This window comes from Crocuta crocuta, unplaced genomic scaffold (genome assembly GCF_008692635.1).
Source record: "Crocuta crocuta isolate KB4526 unplaced genomic scaffold, BGI_CrCroc_1.0 scaffold32, whole genome shotgun sequence".
NCBI classification, from domain to species: Eukaryota; Metazoa; Chordata; class Mammalia; order Carnivora; family Hyaenidae; genus Crocuta; species Crocuta crocuta.
Genome location: NW_027529424.1, coordinates 2277001 through 2303099, shown reverse-complemented (window position 1 = coordinate 2303099; position 26099 = coordinate 2277001). Strand labels below are relative to the sequence as shown.

The following is a 26099-nucleotide window of genomic DNA, read 5'->3' as shown; positions in this document are numbered from 1 at the left end:
TTTTCAGGCTTGCCGAAGGGAGGCTTTATGGAATCTACATCATAGTTAGCTCAGCTTAGCTTGAAAAGCGCTATTACTTGGAATTGCTCTCTAATGTGCATCAGCTCACGTGTGACTTCCCCAGGTTGGTGAAACAATCGCCTCGCTCTCTCTACTCTGATGTCAGGGCTAGATAAAACAACAGAGAGAAAAGGGGACAGGTTCTGTGGTTTGGTAGTGACCTCAAGTTGACTCAAAGATTATTTAAGCAAGGTGGTTCTAAACTCAATAATGGGGCTTGTGACATTAGGACGAAAAAAGTCACCTACCTCTAATCTAAGGTGACACCATGCATTTGGATAGACATATTTTTATGTCTGCTCTTAACTTCTCAGCGTTTTTTAAAAAGTCAAAACAGGAAAATGAAGGCTGTGACAAGTAACTGAACGCAGACGATTCAACTTTCCCCTCCCCTGATAAAACAGACCCAAGCCCGAAGACCGTGGTGTACACCTGTTAAATCGTCAGGAACTGGCTGGATTTTTTTTTTTTTTAAGGATACTTTTCTGACCGATAAGCGATCTATTCTAAAACACCTTTCCAACCCAAATAACGCATCTAGAAAAGACGCCGGAGGTCAGCAATTCTCATGTTGGGCTCGTGCACCTAATGAGCTTCTTTCTGGTTCTTAACAGAACCACCACCTTTTTTTGCTTCTGTTTGGGGGGAAAAAAAGCAAACCCGCAACCATTGGTCGGGATTCGTGTGTGCACGGCCTGANCCCCGAGCTCGCCTGCCTGTCGCCGCCGCTTCCCGGGGCCGAGCTTGCTGTACGTGGTGCGGGGTGTCGGGGACCCTCCGGTCAGCCCACTCCTTGCCTTGAGATCCAGGATGTCGGAGAGCCACACTCACGGGCTCTGTGCAAGTTTTAGGAAACACACACACGCGCACACACACGCACACACAACTTACCCCTCTGCGCTCTGCAAGGAGACGAAGCGATTTGAGAATTGACCGATGAGAAGAGTACAGGAAAGAGTGAGCTTCAGTTCTTTACCTCAATACAAAGGGGTTTGTAGGAAGATCCGGAGTTACATTCAAGGAGACAACTTGGAATGTGGGGCTTGGAGAGGGTGGAGGGAATGAGGGGCGCAACGTCAGTGGGTGCCTGTGTCTCTGCTGACTCTCAGGCAAGAAATGGCCAAGGCAGGTGCGGGGGGCTCAGCCGCTTGCTGTGATCGTGCCTGAATAATTGACAGCAGTAGCATGCTTTTATTACATTTATATAATCTTCTTCTCTGGGGAGCTAAGGGCACGCCATCTCTTTCTCACAGCGTCTTTAGGGTGGGAACGCAGGAGAATTTTATGCCACGTGGGAATGGCCATACAGGACTGCGATCTGACGTCCTTGGGAGTACCTCGCCAAAGTGATGATTCCTAGACCTAAGTTACAAGAGAGTAAAGGAATGGACAACGCATCCAGCACCGTGGCAAATTCAGATGGCCCGGAAAGAGTGGAGAGGACTACGAGAAAAGGGTATGTTGGTAAATCTGATAAGCTTCACCGGGGGTCTCACTCAAATAAGGAGACAGCCACTCTGGGTCCACTCTTATTTCAGCGGGATACACAGGATAGGACAACTTGGAGGAAGGGGAGGGGGGGTAGAGACAGCTAGCATACACACACCAGGAAACAAAAACCAAGGAACAAGGTCATCGATTAAATAATGGAAGCAGGGCCTGGTACGCATTCTGAGGTCTCAGGGGGTATACATCAAGTGAGGAGGCCGGTAATACCTGGCCAGGTTCAAGGAGAAATGTTCATTCAGTTCACCAAAGTAAACTCTTAAACAGGAGGTTCTTAACCTATTTTGGTCACCGTCTCCTTGGAGATTATGTTCAAAGCTCAGGGCCCTTTTCCCAGAGACTGTGTGTAGGACAAACAAAATTTTGTGTCGTTTTCTTGGAGTTCGTGGACCCCTTCGAGCTCCAAAAGGTGGCAAAAGAGATTAAAGTGATAACAGGGATTAAATCAACTATGCTATTGGGTTCTCTACCATTCCCCCCCCCCCCTTCTTTCTTTAAAACCAGGCAGTAGGGGCGCCTGGGTGGCTCAGACACTTAAGCGTCAGACTTCGGCTCAGGTCATGATCTCATGGGCGGTGGGTTTGAGCTCCGTATCAGGCTCTGTGCTGACAGCTGGAAGCCTGGAGCCTGCTTCCGATTCTGTCTCCCTCTCTCTCTGCCCCTCCCCTGCTCACACTTTGTCTCTCTCGCTCTCAAAAATAAATAAACATAAAAAAAATTTTTAAAAAAACAGGCAGTAAACATCTGAAGATGTTTTGAATGTTTCTAAAGAAACAGGCAGACTATTTTGTTCCCTTTTTGTGTGTGATGTCTCTTCATTATTATTTGTAAGTTATTAAAAAAACTTTTATGTTCATTTATTTTTGAGAGAGAGAGAGAGAGCCAGAGTGCAAACTGGGAAGGGGCAGAGAGAGAGGGAGACAGAAGATCCGAAACAGGCTCCATGCTGTCAGCACTGATCCCGATGAGGGGTTTGAGCCCCGCAACTGTGAGATTATGACTTGAGCTAAAATCAGAAGCTTAACCAACGCAGCCACCCAGGCGCCCCTATTTAAACGTTACTCCAAAAGCCACAGGGTTGTGTAGTATACTGGTTGAGGAACTTTTAGGATCATTCCTGCCTTGGTGCATAAAATGAGATCTTATTATGCTTCAGCTGTGGTGAAATCATAGTTTCCCTACGGGAGAGATGAACAACTTTAAATTTTCGGTAAAAATGGAAATATGAATTCCATTTACTGAAGAAGCTATTTTTTAGATACAATTCGTAATGAACTATTTTAAAGTAATAATGTTTTTAAATAATAATTTTCCTTGAGCCTTTTTTCCTGGCTCAACAAAGACCGTCTATGAGTGAGTTGGTCTACAGAGGCCATAGGTCAGGCCTGTCCTGTTAACATCTAGAGAAAATCAACAAATATTTATTTAGTCTTATTCATCACATAGTGCAAATCACCATGCCTCTATGTAGCACAATGTATATGTTATAAGTAGAGATTAATTATGATAGTTAATAAAAAAGAGATTGCTTTAAGCAGTAGGTCTCTGTGCTGGTTTGCCTGAGCTGACATAACGAAATACAGTTGACCCGGGGTCCTGTGTGGCTCAGTTGGTTAAGCATCCTACTTTGGCTCAGGTCATGATTTCGAGGTTCATGAGTTCGGGCCCCACGTTGGGCTCTGGACTGACAGCTCAGAGCCTGGAGCCTGCTTCAGATTCTGTGTCTCCCTCTCTCTACCCCTCTTATGCTCTGCTTATGCTCTGTTCCTCTCTCTCTCAAAAATAAATAAATTTTTAAAAAAAGCAAAGTTGAAAATCTTTATTTAAAAAAAAAAGAAATACAGTTGACTGGCAGGGCTTAAACAATCAGAATTTATTTTATCCCTGTTCTGAAGACTACGAGTCCCAGAGGAAGGTCTGGCCAGGTTAGTTCCTCATGAGAGCTCTCTTCCTGGCTTGCACATGGCTGCCTTCTCACAATGTCCTCCTCACTGTTGCAGAGAGAGAGAGTTTTGATCTCTTTCTCTTCTTCTTCTTCTAAATGTTTATTTATTTATTTTGAGAGGAAGAAAGAGAGTGCAAGCAGGGGAGGGGCAGAGGGGGAGGGAGTCAGAGAATCCCAGGCAGGCTCTGCACTCCCAGCATGGAGCCCGACTGGGCCTCCATCTCATGAACTGTGAGGTCATGACCTGAGCCAAAATCCAGAGTTGGTCACCCACCCAAACGAGCTATCCAGGTGCCCTTCTTCTTCTTCTTATAAGGATACTAATCCCATCATCAGTACTCCATCCTCCTGACCTCATCTGAACCTAATTACCTCCCAAAGTCTTGCCCTCAGATTGAGGGTTAGGGCTTCAGCCTACGAATTTGGGAGAACACAGTTCAGTTCATAGCAGTATCGTTTTTGGTTAATTGAATATAGCTTTTGGGATGGGGTATCCTGGAAAGTCATGTTGGAGATCTGTTAAGGTCCTTTCTCTACCTCAATGGTACAAAGCCCCAAAAGTTTTAGAACTGCATGTTTACCTGTCATTTAAAGTTCAGGGAAACCAGTTAAATGTTCTATGACTTCATGTAGGCCAAACCTCATATGAGCATTCTAAAATTCAGTTGATTATAAAGATTAAACATAGATTATAATCCGTGACAAAGACAGGTAATTTGGCCAGAAAACGCTTAAGCGATCTTAACCCTAACTCTTAAAAACTCTTTTGAAAACTCTGTCTTGAGATGAAAATTTCCATCTTTCTTTAGATCCCTGCTGTCCAATAGAAATATAATGCAAGCCATATATAGAATTTAAAGTGTTCTATTAGCCACATTAAAAATATAAAAATAAACAGGTTAGATTCATTGTAATATATCTTATTTAACCCAGTGCATTAAAAATAGTATCATTTTGACATGTCATCAATACAAAAATATTAATGAGATATTTTACATTCTTTTTTTGGGACACAATATTGAAAATGGTGTGTATATTATACTTAGAGGGCAGATCAATTCAAATTAGCCAAAGTTCAAGTGCTCAATAGCCACATGTGGCTAGTGGCTACCACACTGGACAGCTCTGATTTAGAGGAACTATGATTTGAACCATGCTATTTATATCCATACAGATGATTGCAACATCATTTGTTTTATTAATAACTCTCAAAAAGGGAGGTAAGCAGGATGGTATTATTGGATTTGAAACTTTATAAATCTTTGACTGAGTGTCTAGAATTGAAAATCCTGTTCTAGGTAGATTTTGGAATCTTTCAGGAAGATTTAATAAGGATAAATATTGACTTTTCAATTTAATGACAGTTCCCCATTGGAAGGGTCCTGGAAAGAATGGGCAACCCTACTTTGTTCCCAATTTATCAGTTTGTTTTTGGCCTAACTCACAGTTCCTCTTTCATTTACTTTATGGGTTCTAGTTATTAGCTTTTATTTTACTCATTTATTTTTTAATTAAAAAAATTTTTAGTGCTTTATTTATATTTGAGAGAGAGAGAGAGTACAAGAAGGGGAGGGGCAGAGAGAGAGACATAGAATTGGAAGCAGGCTCCAGGCTCTGAGCTGTCAGCACAGAGCCTGACAGGGGGGCTTGAACTCATGAACCATGAGGTCATGACCTGAGCTGAAGTCAGACGCTTAACTGACTGAGCCACCCAGGCGCCCCTAATTACTGCGTTTTAAAGGAAAGGAAGTATTATCTCTAAGACATTATTTAAGTGACAACGAGATCTTAGAACGCTCCACAAATATTACCTTATATAGGACTTCTCTTCTAGGAGTGCAAAGATATACGTTATTTAATTCTCACAATTGCTACATGAGGTTGGTAGATATTGCTATTCCAATTTTGCAAATGAGGAAAATCCTAAGATTGTTTTTTAGTGAAACTTGGGGATGGTTTCTGACTATCTTGAGTGTGATTCATTAACCTTGCTACATTTCTCTAAAGTAAAAACTTAATGTTCTTTTTTGAGATCTAACTTATACGCAGTAAAGAATATAAATCTGAAGTGTACATCTCAGTTTCTTTTACTTTGGTATACATCCGTGTAAACTCCCTCCCCCAGATTAAGAGACACAACATTTCCAGCCCGCCAACATGCTCCCCTGTGATCCCTCCCAGCAGATAACCCTCCTCCCCGCCCGCTGCCGAGGGAAACCGCAGTTCTATCACCACAGCTCAGTTTGTACCTGTTCTTGAACTTCATATAAATGGAATCATAGTGTATGCTATTTTGGGTCAGGCTTCTTTTGGTCAACATTATGTCTGCGAGATTCATTCATGTTTGGTGTAGCGGCAGTTCAGTCTTCCATTGCCGTGTATAATCTACCAGGATTTTTTAATGCACTCTACTGTTGATGGATAATCTTGCACATTCTTTTTCTTTTTTTAATTGAAATATATTAACATCCAGTGTTCTATTAGTTTCCGGTGTGCAGTATAATGATCTAACAATTCTATATATTACTCAGTGCTCAGCAAGATTAGTGTGCTCTTCATCTGTCTCTTTCATCTTTTCCCCAACCCATCTCTCCTCTGGAAACCACCAGTTTGTTCTCTGTTCTTAAGATTCTGTTCTTTTTTTTTGTCACTTTTCCCCCCTCTGTTTTGTTTTTAAATAGTTTTTTTTAAAATTTTTTTTAATGTTTTATTTATTTCTAGGAGAGAGAGAGAGCATGAGCAGGGGAGGGTCAGAGAGAGAGGGAGTCACAGATTGAAACAGGCTCCAGGCTCTGAGCCGGCAGTCAGCACAGAGCCCGACGTGGGGCTCGAACCCACGAACCGCGAGATCATGACCTAAGCGAAGTCGGACACTTAACCGACTAAGCCACCCAGGCGCCCCTGTTTTTAAATAGTTTTTTAAAGTTTATTTATTTTGACAGTGAGAGAAAGAGAGAGAGGAGCAGACAGAGAGGGAGAGAGAGAATCTGAAGCAGGCACCACACTATCAGCACAGAGCCTGATGTGGAGCTTAATCCCACGACCTGTGAGATCATGACCTGAGCCTATATCAAGAGTCCACACTTAACCGACTGAGACATCCAGGTGCCACTGTTTGTTTTGTTTTTTAAATTCCATATATAAGTGAAATTATATGGTATTTGTTTTTCTCTGACTGACTGATTTCACCTAGCATCATACCATCTAGATCTATCTATGTTATGGTAAATGGTAAGATCTCAATTTTTTTTAAAACNACAAACTGTTAGATCATGACCTGAGCTGAAGTCAGACACCTAACCGACTGAGCCACCCAGGCGCCCCATCTCAAAAAAAAAATTTTTTTTTTACGACTGAGTAATATTCCATTGTATTTCTATTCCACATCTTCTGTATCCTTTCATCTATGGATGGACACCTGGGTTGTGTCCATATCTTGGTTATTGCAAATAATGCTGCATTAAGCATAGGAGTGCATATGTCCTTTCAAATTATTACTTTCATTTTCTTTGGGTAAATACTCAGTAGTGGAATTACTGGGTTATATGGCAATTCTAGTTTTAATACTCTGAGGAACCTCCATACGGTTTTCCATACTGCACTATTTACATTCCCACCAATGGTGCATGAGGGTTCCTTTTTTTCCATATCCTCACCTCCACTTACTATTATTTCTTCTTCTCCTTCTCCTTCTCCTTCTCCTTCTCCTCCTTCTTCACCTTCTTCTTCTTCTCCTCCTCCCCCTCCTCCTCCTCCTCCTCCTTCTTCTTCTTCGCCTTCTTCTTCGCCTTCGCCTTCTTTTTTTTTTTTTTTAATGTTTTATTTATTTCTAGGAGAGAGAGAGAGAGACAGCGTGAGGAGGGGAGGGTCAGAGAGAGAGGGAGTCACAGACTGAAACAGGCTCCAGGCTCTGAGCTGGCAGTCAGCACAGAGCCCGACGCGGGGCTCGAACCCACGAACCGCGAGATCATGACCCAAGCGAAAGTCGGACGCTTAACCGACTAAGCCACCCAGGCACCCCCTTCGCCTTCTTAAAAGAGAGAGTGAAAGTGGGAGAGAGGGGCAGCAGTAGAGAGAGAGAATCTCAGGCAGACTCCATGCTTAGCATGAACCTGATGCCGGCCTCTGTCCCATGACCTGGGATCATGACCTGAACCAAAATCAAGAGTTGGGTGCTCAACCCACTGAACCACCAGGCGTCCCACTTCTGTTTTTGATTTTAGCCATTCTGACCAATATAAGGTGATACCATATTATGGTTTTGATTTGCATTTCCCTGATGGTGAGTGATGATGAGCATCTTTTCACCTGTCTGTTGGCCATCTGGATGTCTTCTTTGGAAAAATGTCTATTCAGTTTCTCTGCCCGTTTTTAAATTGGATTATTATTTTTTGGGGGGAGGGTGTTGAGTTGTATAAGTTCTTTATGTATTTTGGATATTAATCTCTTATTAGATATATCATTTACAGATATTTTATCCCATTCAGTAGGTTTCCTTTTCATTTTATAGGTGGTTTCCTTTGCTGCGCAAAAGCTTTTAATTTTGGTATAGTACCAACAGTTTAATTTTGCTTTTGTTTTCCTTGCCTGGGGAGATCTATCTAGAAAATCATTGCTAAGGCTAATGCCAGAAAGATTACTGCCTATGTTTTCTTGTAGGAGTCTATGGCCTCAGGTCTCACATTTAGGCCTTTAATCCATTTTGAGCTTATTTTGCATCTGGTAGTAAGAAAGTGGTCCAGTTTCAGTCTTGTGTGTTTAGCTGTCCAGTTTTCCCAACACCGTTTTTTGTTGTTGTTGTTGTTGTTGTTGTTGTTTTGGTTTGGTTTTGGTTTTTTTGCAGACACTGTGTTTTCCTTGTATATTCTTCCTCCTTTGTCATAGGTTAATTGACCATAAAAGCATGGGTTTGTTTCTGGGCTCTCTGTTCTGTTCTCTTGATCTATGTGTCTATTTTTATGCCAGTACCATACCATTTTGATTGCTACAGCATTGTAGTATCTCTTGAAATGTGGGATTGTGATACCTCCAGATTTGCCCTTAAGATTGCTTTGGCTATTTGGAATCTTCTGTGGTTCCACACAAATTTTAGTATTATTTGTTCTAATTCTGTGAAAAATGCTATCGGTATTTTGATAGGGATTGCATTGAATCTGTAGATTGCTTTGGGTCATACGGACATTTTAACAGTATTAATTCTTGCCATCCATGAGCATGGAATACCTTTCCATTTTTTGTGTTGTCTGTAGTTTCTTTCATCAGTGTTTTGTCGTTTTCAGAGTATAAATCTTTCATTAAGTTTGTTCCTAGGTATTTTATTCTTTTTGTTGTAATTGTAAATGGAATTATTTTCTTGATTTATCTTTCTGCTACTTTGTTATTAGCGTATAGAAATGCAACATATTTTCATATATAAATAAATAAACTATTATTTATTGTTTCTAATAGTTTTTTGGTGGAGTCTTTAGGGTTTTATATGTACAGTATCATGTCATCTGCAAATAATGGTGTTTAACTTCTTCTTTACCAATTTAGATGTCTTTTTATTTCTTTTTCTTGTCTAATTGCTGTGGTTAGGACTTCCAGTAGTATGTTGAATAAAAGTGAAGGGAATGGGCATTCTTGTTTTGTTCTTTATCTTAAAGGTTTTAATGTTGAGTACGATGTTAGCTGTGAGTGTTTCATATATGGCCTTTATTATGCTGAGGTATGTTCCCTTGAAACCCACTTTTTTGATAGTTTCTATCATAAAAAAGATGTTTAATTTGTCATATGTTTCTTATGTATATATTATGATGATCATATGATTTTTTATCCTTCATTTTTTTAACATGGTATGTCAAGTTGATTGGCTTACAGGTACTCAACCATCCTTGCATCCCCAGAATAAATTCCACTTGATCTTTTGAAAGTAGTGTTGAACGTGGCTCGCTAATATTTTGTTGAAGATTTTTGCATCTGTGTTCATCAGGGATATTGGCCTGTAGTTTTCTTTTTTGTAGAGTCTTTGGGTTTGGGTATCAGGGTAATGCTGGCCTTATAGAATGTATTTGGAAGCTTTCCTTCCCCTCCTATGTTTTGGAATAGTTTGAAGAGAATAGGAATTAACCCTTCTCTAAATTTATCTGTGAAAACATCCGGTCCTGGGCTTTTGTTTCTTGGGAGTTTTTTGGTTACCCATTCAATTTCATTACTAGTAATTGAGCTAGTCAGATTTCCTATATCTCTCTTATTCAGTTTTGGAAGATTTTATGTTTCTCTATAGCTTGTGTTTTCATTCCCAATGTTCTTAACCTCTTTCATTTTTAATGAAGCTAATTTTATAAGACTACGTATGTCATATTTAGACATTATTTTCTATGTGTATAAACTTCTCTTTTAAACTTGAATTTGTCAGTATAGTAATATCCTGAGGCTGCTGTAAGACGTTATAACAACCTTGGTGACTTCACACGACAGAATCTGCTCTCTCTGGAGGCCAGGAGTTGGACATCAGTGATGCTGGGCTAAGGGGTCACCAGGGCCATGTTCCCTACCTAATCTCTAGAGGAGAATCGGTTCCTCGCCTCTTTCTATGCCTTTCCTCGTCCAGCTTCCGGAGGCTACTTACATTCCTTGGCTTGTGGCCACATCATTCCCATCTCTGCCTTTGTCTTCACAACATTTTTTCCTCTGTGTGTGTGAAGTCTCCCTCTGCCTCTCTTTTCTGAGGACTCTTATAATGGCATTTAGGGGCCACCCTGATTATCCAGGATAACTCCCTACCTCCCCTTAATGTAATCATATCCGCAAAGATCCCTTTTCCATATAAGGTTATATTCACAGGCCTCAAGGATTAGGACATGGATCTTTTGGAGATCCATCATTCAGTCTCACAGTCAAGTTGACTCCAGCATAACGAACCCTCAAGACAAGACAGTGACATCATAGACGAAGTTCTGGCTGGGAGCTGGAAGACTTGAGTTGTAACCACTAGTACAAAATTTTAATGTCTGTGGGCCTCAGGTTCTTTATCTATGAGAATAATAGCATATGCCTTATCAACGCTACAGAGTTGTTTAGTGATGGAATTCTGCATGTAAAAGGGCTTCGAACTATTAAGGTTTAGGGTCGTGTGGTATTAATCCACATTGTACTTGAGGAGACGCGATTCAGTCCCTTGCCCACGAACTCCAGTTCCCATGTTTATAGCCTCAGAGGTGTCCGGACTGTGGGCAGAGTTAACCTGAATTCTACCTCAAACACTGGAGAGAGTGTAGCATCATAGTTTGGAGTGTGTCCTCTGGTTTCAGACTTAACTGGGTTTGAAGCCCATCTTGCTTGCTTCCCCGTGGTACAATCTGGGGCTATTTGGGGTCTGAAATAATAGAGTACCATCCCAGCACTCTATCCAGGGACAATTTAACATAAAGAATTTGTTAAGTAGTGAAAGGAGGTTAACTACTTAAAGGAGTAAAAAGTGTATAAGGGATACAGAAGGCGCACCCCCCACATCTTGGCTGAGGAGAGGGGACAGTAAAGGAACTAAAGACCAGGCCGGGAGGCAGTTCTTTCCAGAGAAATCATGGGGATCTTAGGAACGTGCAGCCTGCTGGTGGGAAAAGACTTTCCAGAAGGTAGCGCTGTTCTGCAGAAACAGCTATCTGTGAAGATAGTGTGGTCCAAGGTAGAGCTGGGACTCACCCAACGCTGGCTTCTGGTTTCTCTTGCTGCCTCACAAACATGGAGGGCCAGGGCCCATCAGGGAGGGCCATCCGGGGGCCGCCGCCTGACATTCAGCCAATCTCGGCTCACAAAGCCAAGCAAGAGAAGGGTGGGTCTGGAGCCGAGAAACCAAACATTGATAACTGACAGTTATTTATTCTCTTACACTGTATGTTCTTCACCTGGGATCTGGGGGTAATCGTTGTGCTCCCCACATAGAATTATTGTAGAAAGTAAGTGAATTCATGCAGGCCAGGGCTCAGACCAGCGGCTGGCACAGTCTAGGGCGGCTCTTCCCACTGGATCTTATTACCTCATTCCAGGTCCATGTCATGAGCTGACACGGAGGGGAAAATGCGACGCTGCCCTCACTGAGCCTCCCCTTTAGTTTGAGGGTGGTCAGATTTGAGAGACTTCCCAGCTTATATTTTAAGGAATGACGCTGTCTCAAAGCCTACCTTCAAGCATTTAAAAAACTTCTTCCCATAGTAGAACAATTTTTTTTTCTTCTTGGATCTAGTTCTCTTTTAGCAGAGACATATGCATGCTATTTTTCTGTCTGACTCTGTGAATGGAGAAATCCGTGCCAAATAAGCGACTTCCTTGAACCGATACTTCACTGCCTGCTGTGGGTCGGGTAGTGTCCTAGGCGCTGGGGATACAGACGTGAACAAGTCACAAGCAACGGTTTCTGCCCTCGCGGAGCTGAGATCTCTGGGTGGGGGCTGGAGGAGACAGGCAGTAAACAAACTAAATAAAACTACGGTGTAAGTGGTAAACGCTGTGGCGAAAATTAAAACTGGCAACAGGGACAAACTTGATTCTTCTTCTCGAGTCTCACTCCTTGAGAGTTACTGTGTGCGGATGTGGCTTGGTGCCCGTCGCTTGTCCATTCTTTGATTCCTTGTCAGTTGTGGAAACTAGAAACCCGAGGATCCCAGGAAAGCCTGGGCCGGGAAAGTTTTCCTTTCCACATAGAGGAATTTGGGTTAAATGTGAGTGAGGGTTCTCTGTGCCAGTCTTCTCTTCAGACCAGAGACATGCGCCCTTCTTCAGTCCATTCAGATTCGTTGTATCAAGTTTCACATACACTCTGTGGGCAATGAAGCCCTCTCCCTCTGTTCTCTCTCACTTGCCAGATTGGTGATGATGACATATGGTGAGTTGCTGAACTCCATCTTTTCCACCTATTTGAACGGCAGCATCTCCTTGAATCTGAGTAGGACCTCTGTATTAAATTCTTTTTTATTTTTTTTTTTAGAAAATTTGACACTTTTTTCAAGTTTATTTATTTTGAGAGAGAGAGCACAAGTAGGGAAGGGGCAGAGAGGGAGGGAGAGAGAGAGAGAGCCTGAGGTACCATAGAGCCTGATGCGGGGCTCGAGTTCATGAACTGTGAGACCATGACCTGAGCCAAAATCAAGAGTTGGACGCTTAGCCGACTGAGCTACCCAGGCGCCCCTCTGTGTTAAGTTCTTTAAAAAAATCCTTTCTCTCTTGCATATTCATGGGAATGGCTGCTCTCCAACCTATGAATTGAAAGTAAAAGTTTTAGACTAATCTCTTCCATTTAATTCTCCCACCACAGAGACTTCAGAAACAGGTCTGAAAATTATAGGAACCACAAATTTAAAAAGTGTTAGTTTGATATGTCTGAAATTAATGCTTTAATTTATTCACCACAGAATGTCTTCACACATCGCTGTTTTGTGTAATTTATACCATATACTGTCTACTCAAGTTAATGTGTGAAGCATGGTTAAATTACGCCTAAAAAGGAATATGAAAACTATCTACAATATGGTGACGGGAAAAGGGCCTAAGTGGGAGCAATGGGGCAAAATTTAAATACGACAAATTGAAATAGAGGCTTCAGAAGGATCGTCAGGTGGCTTAAGATGTGCCTTAACTGGAACACGTTCCTCGGAAAAGACTAAAACATCCAGAGACGTCTACTGGGAAAGGGGCAGACAAAGTTCTAGAAAATATTTCTATAGGGAACATGTAATTGTACATGTGGCCTAAAAAATGGACTAGACAATCTAATAGGCTTTTGTGTGTCTCGTACCTTCAGTTTTCAGTGTTTGGTTAATCATATCAAAGAAGGTTTGGGATAAAGCTCAAATGAGCCGTTCTAGAGGAAGAGAGATGTATTTTTTCAATATTATTTCATTTGTTCTTTCCCCCAAAGTGTATGGCCTGTGGACAGAACTGTCATCCATTTTCTTACGGCTAATTGAATGCTGGTAAAGGGTGCCAAGCCCATAGCTTGGGAGACCGCCGTCTGCCCTCCCCTCCTCTGCCCTGGTGCTCAGCCCCATTCTCTGAGGGAGAGAACAATAAAGGCAGGATCCTCTCTCTGTGATTTGGTTTTGTTTTGTTTTTGAGATTAATAATACAGTACTAACGAGTGTTTTTGAATGCTAGCAATTTAGAGATTGCATTCATTAATTCCCTGAAACTTCTTATGTGCAAAGCACTTGCTTCTAGGTTTTAGGTTCCACAGGAAATAGAGATCTCTGGGAGGCTGCTCCTACCTTTAGTGAGTGTACAGTTGGGTTAGCTGCTAAAATGAGAAACAGCCACTGTCCTTTCTATTTTTTAATGTTTATCTTTGAGAGAGAGACAGAGCACAAGCGGGGGAGGGGCAGAGAGAGGAGGAGACACAGAATCCAAAGCAGGCTCCAGGCTCCGAGCTGTCAGCACAGAGCCCTATGGGGGGCTCGAACTCGTGAACCGTGAGATCATGACCTGAACCAAAGTCAGAAGCGTAACTGACTGAGCTACCCAGGGCCTCCAAAAGAGCTGCTGTCTTTACTTGGGCCATCGCTTCTAAAACATTGAATGCACAGTGGGAAGTAGAATTCAGATAGGTGAGGGGCTGGAGAGAGGGGATGTGCAGGAAGAGTTTGCCAGGTTGTGTGGGTATAAATTTGTTTCCCCCGTGATGTTTAATGGCTTTGTTTGTACACTTCTATTAATCCAGGTTCTCCAGAGAAACAGAATCAATAGGAAATATAGATACAGATATAGATATAGATATATAGGTACAGATATAGATACAGGTATAGATAAAGAGATTCCTTTGAGGAATTGGCTCACCTAATTCCAGGCGCTAAGGAGTCTCATGAGCTTATCCTGTAAGCCGGCCACCCAGGAAGGCCGGGGGTGTAGTTCAGTCTGAGTCTGAAGGTGGACTGAGAACCAGAGGGCCTAATGGTGTCCATCTCAGTCCCAGGGCGGGAGGCACTGATGTCCCAGTTCAGGCAGGCAGGGAGGAAGCAAAGGGGAGAATTCCTCCTTCCTCCACCTTTGTGTTTCCTTGGGACCTTGAATGGTTTGGGTAATGCTCACCCACCCTGGGAAGGGCCTTCTTCTTTATTGGGGCCACCGATTCAACTGCTAATCTCATTCGGAAACACCCTCACAGACACACCCAGAAATAGCATTTACTCTGAGCGCCCCATGTCCCAGTCAGGTCGACACATAAAATTAACCATCACAACTCTTAAGTCGTATTTCAGCGTAGATTTCCGTCATAAATAGCGTTAAGTTTTGGACCTCCTTCGAGGAGACATAGCAGTTGCCTGTTGCTGTCTGTGCCTTCACTTGAGCCGCATCCTGTTTCCCTCACACCCTCTCCTTGTTTCCCTGCTCTGTTCTTCCAGAAGCTCTGCTGTCACGTGGACTGAGTCTCCTGGACCCCATCCCCCATGAGTCCCTTGCTGTCCAGGCACAGGAAGGGGTTCTGTACTCACCACCCCTGGCTGCTCCTGTCCTGAACTAGCACAGCCCCAGTCCAGCCCAACGGGGCAAACCGAGGGTCTCTCATTGCCTCTGCAGAATCCTGGGTAGTTGAAACTTCGCTTAATAATACTTGAATGAGGGGTGCCTGGGTGGCTCAGTTGGTTAAGCATCTTGGTTGGTTAAGACTCTTGGTTTCGGCTCAGGTCATGATCTCACGGTTTGTGTGTAAGAGTCCCGCATGGGTCCCTGCACTAACAGTGCGGAATGTGCTTGAGAGTTTCTCTCTCCGTGTCTCTCTGCCCCTAATCCCTCTTGCTCTCTCTCAAATAAATAAATGGACATTTTAAAACATTGCTCTGTTTAAAAAAAAAAAAGAATGCTTGAATGAGATCTGTGTCTTTTGGGGGAAATGTAGTTTTTAAAAAAGCAAAGCAAGGCAAGTAAAATCGGATGTCAGCTATAAAACTTAAGTGATCTGGTATGTCTTCTGGGTTCATAATTTGATTACTAGTAATTGATAATCCCTGTAAATACATTATACAATTCTAGTAATTTTTACCAATTTCATTGAAGTCGTTTATAATTACATTTTAAATAAGATGTAAATCTCTGTATACAATTCTAGTAATTTTTACTAATTTCACTGAAGTCATTTATAATTACATTTTCAATGAGATGTAAGTAGATTCCATATTTGCTGTGAAAGTAATGACCCACCCCTGTGAGGCCATGCTGCAATAGTTTCAGTCTCTGAAGTATTAGTCCCCTGAGACTCCTTTTCCTCAGGAGGATGAGAAGGGCTGAAGGCAAGCCCATAAGAATAAGCCAGATTAGACTGAAAGTCTTCACTTTTCAACTCCGTCTTTTCCAAGACGAAAACATCATGAGCTTTTGAGCACTTTGGTTGAAGCCCACCCTTCTCCCCTAAGTTTTTCAGGTCAGCGCGGTTACCTTTTAGTGTAATGTCTTTGATCTTTTTGTCTTCTCACTTTGGCAATGCAGATTTCCTTCAGATTTTTAAACGAAAATGTTCCCACAGGCAATTTGCTTTGAAATTCCCATCTCCCTTTCCAGAAATGGAGAGAAGACAGACTATGCACTCCTCTGTACAAGGTGAGCTGACAAGTAAGTTGTCACCGGGCTTCAGCATCGTTTGTGCTGTGAGGACAAGCTGACTTCGTCCCTGTGTCTCATACGCCAATAAAACATTACCAGCTACTTTAGTGTCTTACTGCTCCAGATTGCTTCTGCCTGATCATGCTCTTTTCAGAGATTGCCTTTCTTCCCTCTCCCCTCCCCCCCACTTTTTTAATATTCTGATGCTTTAGGTGCATTTTTAGTGGTCCACTCAAGAGAAGTATATACCTAAGAATTCTCATTTTTAAGCCCAAGATATTCATTCGTGGTTGATATTCTTCCCATTGATTGTGCTAAATTAGGATTGCCAGATCTCCAGGGAAAAGTTAAGCAGGACCACCCAGTTAAATTTGAACTCCATATGTAAAGAATGAATGCTTTTTTTTTTTTTTTTTTAAGTGTAAGTCTACCCCATGCAATATTTGGGACATACTTATACCAAGTAATTATTCATTCCTTATGTGAAATTCAGATTTAATTCAGTGTACTATATTTTATTTGGCCACCTTATCATACTTGGGAATTTCTGCTTTGCAGTTTCTCTACCCTCCAATCCCTGGCATTTCTTCTGGGGTTCCGAGTTCAAAGTGGGAGAGGGAGTAGGGATATAGAAGTGGATACTTGACTGTCATTATCGGGTCTTTGGCAGTTGCTGGGGCTTTCAACTCCCTTTTAAACCTAGAAAAGTGGTACTTAGGTATCAGGTGAAAGGGTAGGGACCCCAGGAATAAGGTAGCCCCAGGGATGAAATAGCTCCTCATGACGGTTCACACATCCATTTAAATCAATATCAATTTATCCAGATCCCAGCGGGCCTGCAGCAATATACACCAGTGAATCTGTGGTCCTTGAACTGTTCATCTAGAGTCTGTAGCCAGGTCATGTTGCACTTTGTGCTGTTCTGACAGTATATCTGGTTGAGGTCACTCGTCACACAACTGCTATTTAGTGAAATGGAATTCTGCTTGCAAGAAGTTGGTGTGACAAGGAAAAAATTCATATTTCAGGATTCACAGCCTCTCTGCTTCCTCACCTTGAAAAAGAGAATTTTCTTTTTACCTGTGCTGTGTTCCTGGGCTCAGGATTGCACGGGACCAGGTTAGTGAATGAGAAAGGGACTCAAATGGAGCCAGGGTCAGTTCAAGTGATCTCAGGAAGCAGTACAGTGAGAAAGGAACAGATAGAGAAGATGAGAGCAGTAGGCAGAAAAAGAACAGAGGGGTGTGTATGTGGGACGGGTCATAGGAGAGAGAGCGAGAAGGGAAGGATTTTAGATGGAAAGAAGGAGGGCTGGAGGCAGTGTTCCTGCCCGGCTCTGTGAGATACCAGAGAGGAGAAGGAAAAGATTTTCAGGAAGTTGTGCTATGGGTTGTAAGATTCATCACCTTCTTGGCATTTTTTTGAGAGACTGTGGTTAATCTTATATTTATCTAATGACTCTTGCTTTCATAGAGATTTCCTCTGGATGTGAATTATCCTGAAATGCACCTACATGCCACCTAGCTTATGCAATTTACACACCATGAGGAGGAAGGGAAAAGCAGGGCACTAAGGATCCATTGCATTCTGATCAGACACCTGTTTTGGCAGCAAAACTGTAAAACTAGTACCTCATTTATTTCATCATTACAACATACCCTGAGAAGAGCTAAAACCATTATGCCCAACAGGAGCACTAAGACATAAATCGACATTGTCTGTGCATGTTTTTATGACGTTAAGGATTTTCTCTCTACTTTCCTCCCTTTTCCTCATGTAGTTAAATACATGTGTGACATGACGCCCATGTGACATATGATCGTGAGATAAATACACTCATATTTTTGCCATGCAAGGTAGAATTTATAATCCAAATTAATGTTTTTTTTCCCCCTCCCAAAACTGTCGACATAGATGCTACAATCTTTGCATCTGTGCATCCGTGCCTTGGATGGCATTGCATTTGAACACTGCATTGTTCAAAACCATTGGGATCTCCTGTTGTGGCATAGCTTTCAGAGTTACGTCAAATGACTTCGATTATCTTCAGTAATGGAAAATCTTCATCCTTAAGGATGCATTTGGCTTCTGGAAACAGCCAAGAGTTATTTGGAACATGCTTTGATGGATAAAACATGTAATCGTAATAGGTAACACTTCTGGATAAAAACAAGATAGGAAAATTGAAGACGTCTTTTGTATAGCTTGTAAACTGAAAATAATCATAAGGTATTCTAAGTTATTTTTGAGCAGTGGATTGCGTTGAGTAAAATAGTAGTCTACTGAAAAACTATTTTGAAATAATCATTTGTTTGCAACTGTGTTTTTTTATTTGTTCATTCATCTATATATTCAGCATTAACTCAATAGACATGCCATGAGGATCTACCCTATCTTAAACAGTAGCTCTGAGAGGAAAACTTAGTTCTTGTCTTCAAAGAACTTCTATTTCTATAGAGAAAAAGATAGACAAGCATAATTTTCGTATGCAGATCTTATCTGAAACCTTTGACGGGTTTTAGAATTCAGAATATTTCACATTTTTACAAAATAAATAGAATGAGATTCCAGTCACTATCGCTGTAGAACATTACCCAAAATGTGCCTTAAAACAGCCAAAATGTTTGTCTTTCTCATGAATCTATGTTTGGGGCAAGGCTTGGGATCAGCTCATCTTTGCTCCATTCAGACAATAGTTGGGGGCACTTGAGTGCTGAAGAACAGGCATCATCTGAAGGTATCGCTCATTCATGTGTCTTATAGTTCCTGCTGGTTGGTGGTTAATAATGGCTGATGGTAGAGACCTCAGCTGGGGTTGTAGGCTAGAACAGCTACAGGTGGCTTCACTGTGTGGCTGAGCTTCCTCACAACGTGGCAACTAAGTTCAAAGGGCAAGCATTTTGAGGGAGGAAAGAAAATAGGCAGAAGCCGTATCACCTTTGGTGACCTAGCCTGGGAGGTCAAGGAATGCCACTTCCACCACTTTTATTCATGAAAGCATGGGAAAGGAAATAGACCTGCCCTCTTGAAAAGTAGTAAAAGTTCTAGAAGAATTTGTGGGATGAGAAATGTTGCAGTAGCCATTTTGGAATGTAGTTAAATACAAGTGTGACATGACGCCCATATACTATAGGTGCATATACTATAGGTGCATGTACTATGTGTTCCAGATCATTATCAATGGTGTCTGAGGCTTCACTGTATGATGAAACCCATTAATAGTTCTGCAACAAAATTAATGAATATTAACACAAAGTGGAATAAATTGAAATTATAAACATAAATAGTTCAGTTCAGGTTCTGTCACCAAATGGATTTTCAAAATATATTTCCATTTTAAGAGATTTTGGTTTTTCAGACTTTCTAGTAATGGGCTTTGAGTAGTAATTTAATTTGTGTCGGGGTGCCTGGGTGGCTCAGTCAGTTAAACGTCTGACTTTGGCTCAGGTCATGATCTCGTAGTTGGTGGGTTCGAGCCCCACGTCGGGCTCTGTGCTGACAGCTAGCTCCGAGCCTGGAGCCTGCTTCGGATTCTGTGTCTCCCTCTGTCTCTGACCCTCCCCTGCTCACACTGCCTCTCTCTCTCTCTTTCTCTCTCTTTTTCTCAGAAATAAATAAAACATTTTAAAAAATTTAAAAAAAACTTGTGTTGATGGAGGCAATAGGCATTTACAACACATGTTGAAAAAGAGACTAGAAGAACTAGAGGAGTAAGAAATTTTCACATAACAGGTAACTGAAAGTAGATTATTTAGGAAGGATGTTCCAAATCAAAGAAACTCTGAAAGATTGGAAGTCTGAGTGTGGAGAAAAGCAAGATTTTACAAATAGCTAGAATATATACATGAGAGAGTATTAGGGGCCAGATCATCAAGAGTCTTGGATGCCATATTATGGATTTTGGATTTTAGCCTGTAGAGACGATGTGAAGCCACTTAGGGATTTTAAGCAGGAGAGGTATGTGATCATATTTGTCCTTCAAGATGATTATTTTGGTGACAAATAGTACATTGAGGGGCATGAGGATCTAGTTCCCTCAGGATGCTCCTCAAATGGCAGCTAGAATTGATAATTGCCTGCAAGGAAGAGGAGTGCCTGGGTGGCTCAGTTCTTAAGCATCCAACTCTTCTTCTTTTTTTAATTTTATTTATTTTGAGAGAGAGAGAGAACACATGTGTGTGGGGGAGGGGCAGAGAGAGAGGAGAGAGAGAATCCCAAGCAGGTGCTATGCTATCAGTGTAGCGCTCAACACGGGGCTTCATCCCTCAACTGTGAGATCATGACCTGAGCCAAGATCAGGAGTTAGAGGCTTAAGTGACTGAGCCACCCAGATGCCCAAGCATCTGACTCTTGATCGGCTCAAGTCATGTAATCACAGTTGTGAGACCCTCTTATTAAGATTCTCTCCTCCCTCTGTCTCTGCCCCTCCCCTGCTGTCTCTCTCTCAAAAGAAAAAAAAAACCTTAAAAACAAAAAAGCAAGGGAGAACTGTTGAATTTAGCTGCCATTTCCTTTTGTGCTAAGATCAGAGTTAATCAAGAGAACTGTGATGTGGAGACGGAGAGCAGTTGTCAGATTGACTCTTTTCTAATTATTTTTTTTATCCAAGTACTGCATGTATCTTCTTTACAATGTAAAATAGCACAAGGCATAGAATAAAAAGCAGAGTGCATGGTACCACATCTCATTACCTCCAGTCTTACTCCTTAAAAGCTACCACTTTCACCCCTTAAAATGGTTTCTTCTGGGAGTTACTTCTATGCTCTAAATAAGGTACTGTGTCTATTGAAAGTAACAAAATAAACCAATTAAAAATTATTTAAATAATACCACTGATTCTGACAACAGGAAGTCCAGACTGGACAGGCTTCAGATGCCATATCTGCTTCCATTTTAGTTGGCTTCTCCTCATGATCACGAGATCAATGCTTCTATTACAACAGTCCCATGAAAAAAATCCAATGTAAGAAGAGGCACCATTCTTCAGGTGAGTCTGTGTGTGTGTGTGTGTGTGTGTGTGTTTATCAGCAAATCAATTTTTTTCCAGAGGCTCTGCAGCTCCCTTCCCCTCCCGTGCTTTTGGCTAATTTGGGTCATATGCCCCGTGTTGGATTATCTTTGGTCAACTTGGCATTACCACCACCCCTTCTATGGTCTCCTTTGCTTTGAAGAGAAGTCAGGAGCTCTGTTTGCCAGTTCCCTTTTGTTGTATGGTTCCAGGATAGACGGTATTGATGAGAGGCATCCTNGAGTCTGTGTGTGTGTGTGTGTGTGTGTGTGTTTATCAACAAATCAATTTTTTTCCAGAGGCTCTGCAGCTCCCTTCCCCTCCCGTGCTTTTGGCTAATTTGGGTCATATGCCCCGTGTTGGATTATCTTTGGTCAACTTGGCATTACCACCACCCCTTCTATGGTCTCCTTTGCTTTGAAGAGAAGTCTGCTTTGAAGAGAAGTCTGCTTTGAAGAACTGTTTGCCAGTTCCCTTTTGTTGTATGGTTCCAGGATAGACGGTATTGATGAGAGGCATCCTTGAGACAAAGTGTTGGAGAGATCATTATTCTCTAGTCATTTGCAGCCAGAATTGTGATCACATGTGATACTCCTAGAAATGTTTTTTTGGGATAAGCCACCAATTCCCTGTATTAAAGCCCTTTAGGGCTAGACTGCAAAGAGTAACTTCTGTTTTCTGGACTGATACCTGACCCTTCCTAAACATAGCACTGATGCAAGGGAAGTGAATTACAACACCGACATAAGACAAATCGGGATTTAGGTATGATTCCAGTATGGAGCACAATAGTAATATGGGGAAATTTGACTTCTGGTAATGGTAGTGTAGCTTGGCCGGGCTAATCTTTCTACAGACAACAGTGATAGAGTCTGGAGAGGAATATTAAAAACTAGCTATCCGAAGACATTCAACAGAACTAAAAGGAGGTAGATATCGGAGAGGAGTTTACCCTCAAAAGATTGGAACTACACCAGCATGACTTTTGGCTTCGCAGTTTTCACACAGAATTGTTCATCAATCCATTCGGTGGCTCAGAATGAAGTTGTAGCCTCACTGAATACTGGTGTCAGAATACTGGAAGACCAGCTGGGGAGCTGGAGGGAGAATCCTAGAAAAGAGGGGGTCATGGAGGTGGTGAACCCCAAATCTGCATATAAACTCTGCTCAAATTCTTGTCCAGCCGCTGAAATATGCCCCAGTGGGAGAGACCACTTAGGGTACAGAGAAAACGTGGCCATTAGAAACAGAAAGAATTGAGTGGAAATTTCAGCTTGCATCCAAAACAGAGGAGACAGACTTAGGAGTTTGAGTCCAGCCAGTTTAATTCCCTACTAGAAGAAAAGTCAGACTCTTCTGAGCAATATAACAGAATCAAGAATGTCTACAATGTATAATTCCTAATGTCTAGTCTACAGTAAAAATGATCAAATGGGTAAAGAGATAGGAAAATAGGACCCATATTAAAGAAGAAGGAAAAAACAATCAGAGAAAACCAAACTTGTGGCAGTGCTTCATAGACAGAGACTTCAAAGCAGCTATTAATGATATGCTCAAGGACTTATAGGAAAATGTAGTCTTAATGAATGAACAGATGGAGAAACTGCAGCAAAATAGAAGGAATGGAAAGATTCCATTTTGCTCTGGTTGGGCTGCTGTAACAAAAACACCATAGACTGAGTGGCTTAAATAACAAACATTCATTTCTCACTGTTTTGAAAGCTGGGCAGTCCAAGATCAAGGCACCAACAGGTTTGGTCTGTGGTGACGTTCTGCTTCCTGGTTTCTAGATGGCCGTCTTCTCACTGTGTACTTGCGTGTCAGAAGGAATAAGGGCACTCTCCAGGGCCTCTTTTATAAGGGCACAAATCCCACTCACACTGACTCCACCATGACCTCATTACCTCCAGAGGCACCACCTCTTAATACTGTCACATTTCAACATGTGAATGGGAGGAGAAACACAAACATTCAGTCTGTAGAAGACTCAAATGAAAATTCTAGGTGGAAAATCCAGGAACTAAAATTAAACATTTACTAGATCCGCTTAATGGCAGGTTGGAGAAGGCATAAGAATCTGTGAATTCGAAAGCAGGTAAATGGAAATTGTCCAAATTCAAGAAAAGGAAGAAAAGAAGAAATGTGAAAAAGATTTTCGAAGAGCTATAGTTTCTGATATTTAAGCAGTCTAATACATGTGATTTGGGATACCAGAAGGAAGCAAGAGAATAGGGTAGAAAAAAAATTTGAAGAAATAGTGTCTGAAAACTTACCGATTTAGTAAAAACACTAATGGATCCAAGGTCGGTGAACCACAAGCAGAATAAATACAAAAACTAAAAAACAACATGACAGACTATTGGAATCCAAAGATGACAAGAAAGAGCCAGGGGGGAAAAAAAGCCTATATATTACTTAGAAACAATAATACAAATGATGGAAGACTTCTCCTCAGAAGCAGTGGACACAAGAAGTCTGTGATCCACACCCAGATCACATGAGTGGAAAACTTGTTGCCCCAGTTGGGAGGGGTGTCGTTAGCAACTTACCTTCAGTTTTGCTCCTTTCAGGATTGCCTCAACCAGCAGAGCACTGATTCAGTTAAGATCTTGGTTTTGCCTGGGATACCTATAGCCAGTGATTGGTTGGTCGTTGCAGGACCTGACCACCTCGGCCCAGTGCAAGACAAATCTGGAGAGCCATTCTTGCTCTCACTCTCCACGGGGCATCGGTCGACGCTATTAGAGGACATGCATCAGAGCTCAATTTTTCTTTCCGACTCCTCTTGCTCCTTTCTTTCCACAGGTTTTGATACCAAGGAGACTCTGTAGTAAACATTCTGTTGGCAAAATTTCCCTTCAGAGCCTGCCTCCTAGGAAACCCAAACCATGACAACAATGGAATGATACCTTTAAGAACGGAAATAAGCAAAACTATCAACCCAGCATTCTATGTGTTGCAAAATTATCTTCCAAAAACGAAGAAAAATAAAGATGTTTTCACACGGACAAAAGCTAAGAATATGTACGTTGTGCTATAAGAAATACTGAAGAAATTTTTCAAGTGGCAAACAAATGGCACCAGTTGATAACCTGGATTCAATGGAAGGATTGAAAAGCACAGGAAATAGTAAATATCTGGATAAATATGAGAGAAGGTACACATTTTCTTTTTTCTTTTTTAGATTTTATTTTTCAGTAATCGCTAGACCCAAAGTGGGGCTTGAACTCACAACCCTGAGATCAAGAGTCACGTGCTCCACCAACTGAGCCAGCCAGCCGTGCCACATACATATCTTCTTAATTTCTTGAAAAAAACCATATGATTGTAAAATACAACCTATAACGCTGTATTGTGGGGTTTGTAACATAAGTAGATATAAGAGATGTGACAAAAATCTCCCGAAGTTGGGAGAATGATAAATAAAACTATAATATTAAAAAGTTGTTGTATTTTGTGTGAAGTAGAACAGTATAAACTCTAAGTAGCTTGTGATAAAGATGTATATTGAAGGGCTTAGGGCAAGATGGTGGAGAAGCAGGGAGCTCCGTGCATTTCGCTTGCACCCATCTCTTAAACAGAGAAGGCCTGAAGTCATAGGACACTGAGCCACAGGAGTTTGGGAAGAGAAGGAGACAGAATCCACTGGGAAGGAAACCTCATAAGTGCGTGAGTGCGAACTGGGGAAAATAAAAGCAGGACGGGACCCAGAAATACAGAGGGAGAGGAGGGAACCCGTCTTGTGTGCAGCTGCGGTGAGTGATAAACCGGCGAGCGGGGGTGAGCTGTGGCGAGTCCAGGGGAAAGGAAAGAGAAGCTGAGATTGCTCATAGAACCGTCTCTGGAGAAGAGAAAAACCTCGGCTTGGAAAGAGAGTGTTTTTTAGTTCTGGCTGGGGTGCTGACTTTGAACTGGGTGCCCCCAGTCCCAGAAGGCGCCAGAAAAAACTGCACTGCAGCGCTCCCGGCACCATCCCTGGCGGACTCTGCGGACCTTAAGTTGCTACGTTCCTCACATGCACTCGGGTTGTATCGCTGCTTGACCCTGGCAGATGTGGGGCTGCGACACTTCCCCCCCCCCACTCAACCCCTGGCAGCAGAGAAGCAGCGACCTGCGGGACAGTTTAGGGCGGTATAAACAAAGCCCACGGACTGGGACCTGGAAACGAGGTGGGGCGTGGGGCATAGAACTCAGCCCACCCTGGCTATGTCCTCAGCACAGGAAGATCGGACCCAAAGGAGTGATTTGCAATGCTTGGTTGAGAAGGGACTGGGGTGATGCCATTCTTCTCCCCACAACCACCAAGGCTGGGCCTCAGGGAGCAGCCAGCGGACACAGTGGAGGTGAGACCTGCCTACACCAAACCACGCCCATCCCCTCCAGAGAGCTGTTTTGTTGTTGTTTTTACCTGAGCCTGGGTTTGTGTGTTTGTTTTGTCTGTGTGTTTGTGNAAGACTCTAAACCCACATATTTCAATAATAACACTGAATGTAAATAGGCTGAATGCTCCAATCAAAAGACATGGGGTAGCAGAATGGATAAAAAAACCAAAATCCATCTATTTGCTGTCTACAAAAAACGCATTTTAGACTGGAAATTACCTTCAGATTAAAAGTAATGGGATGGAGAAATATATATCAGTCAAAAGAAAGCTGGAGTAGCTATACTTACATCAGACAATCTGAACTTTAAAGACAGTAACAAGGGATGAAGAAGGACATCNCAGTCTCCACCAGAAGCCTACTAGAGCTGATCCATGAATTCAGCAAAGTTGCAGGATACAAAATCATACAGAAATCGCCTGAATTTTTATACACCAAAAACGAAACAACAGAAAGAGAAATCAAGAAACTGATCCCATTCACAATTGCACAAAAAACCATAAANAGGGTGTTATGCTGAGCGAAATAAGTCAGGTAGAGAAGGACACATACCATATGTTTGCATGTATAGGAGGATTACGAGGAACTTAATGTAGGACCATGGGTGAGAAGAAGGGGAAAAATAGTGGGG

At 42.0% G+C, this 26099-nt stretch overlaps 1 long non-coding RNA gene across 2 annotated transcripts; it reads left to right on the top strand.

Moving 5' to 3' along the window:
• Positions 1–1319: 1319 nt before the first annotated feature.
• LOC144226974 (uncharacterized) lies at positions 1320–24472 on the top strand. 2 transcript variants are annotated; one of them, XR_013333800.1, is made up of 4 exons: positions 1320–1516; positions 16002–16075; positions 20976–21065; positions 23892–24472. It is a non-coding gene; the product is annotated as an uncharacterized LOC144226974 (long non-coding RNA). The 2 variants fall into 2 exon arrangements; XR_013333801.1 differs by lacking the exon at positions 16002–16075.
• Positions 24473–26099: the final 1627 nt, after the last annotated feature.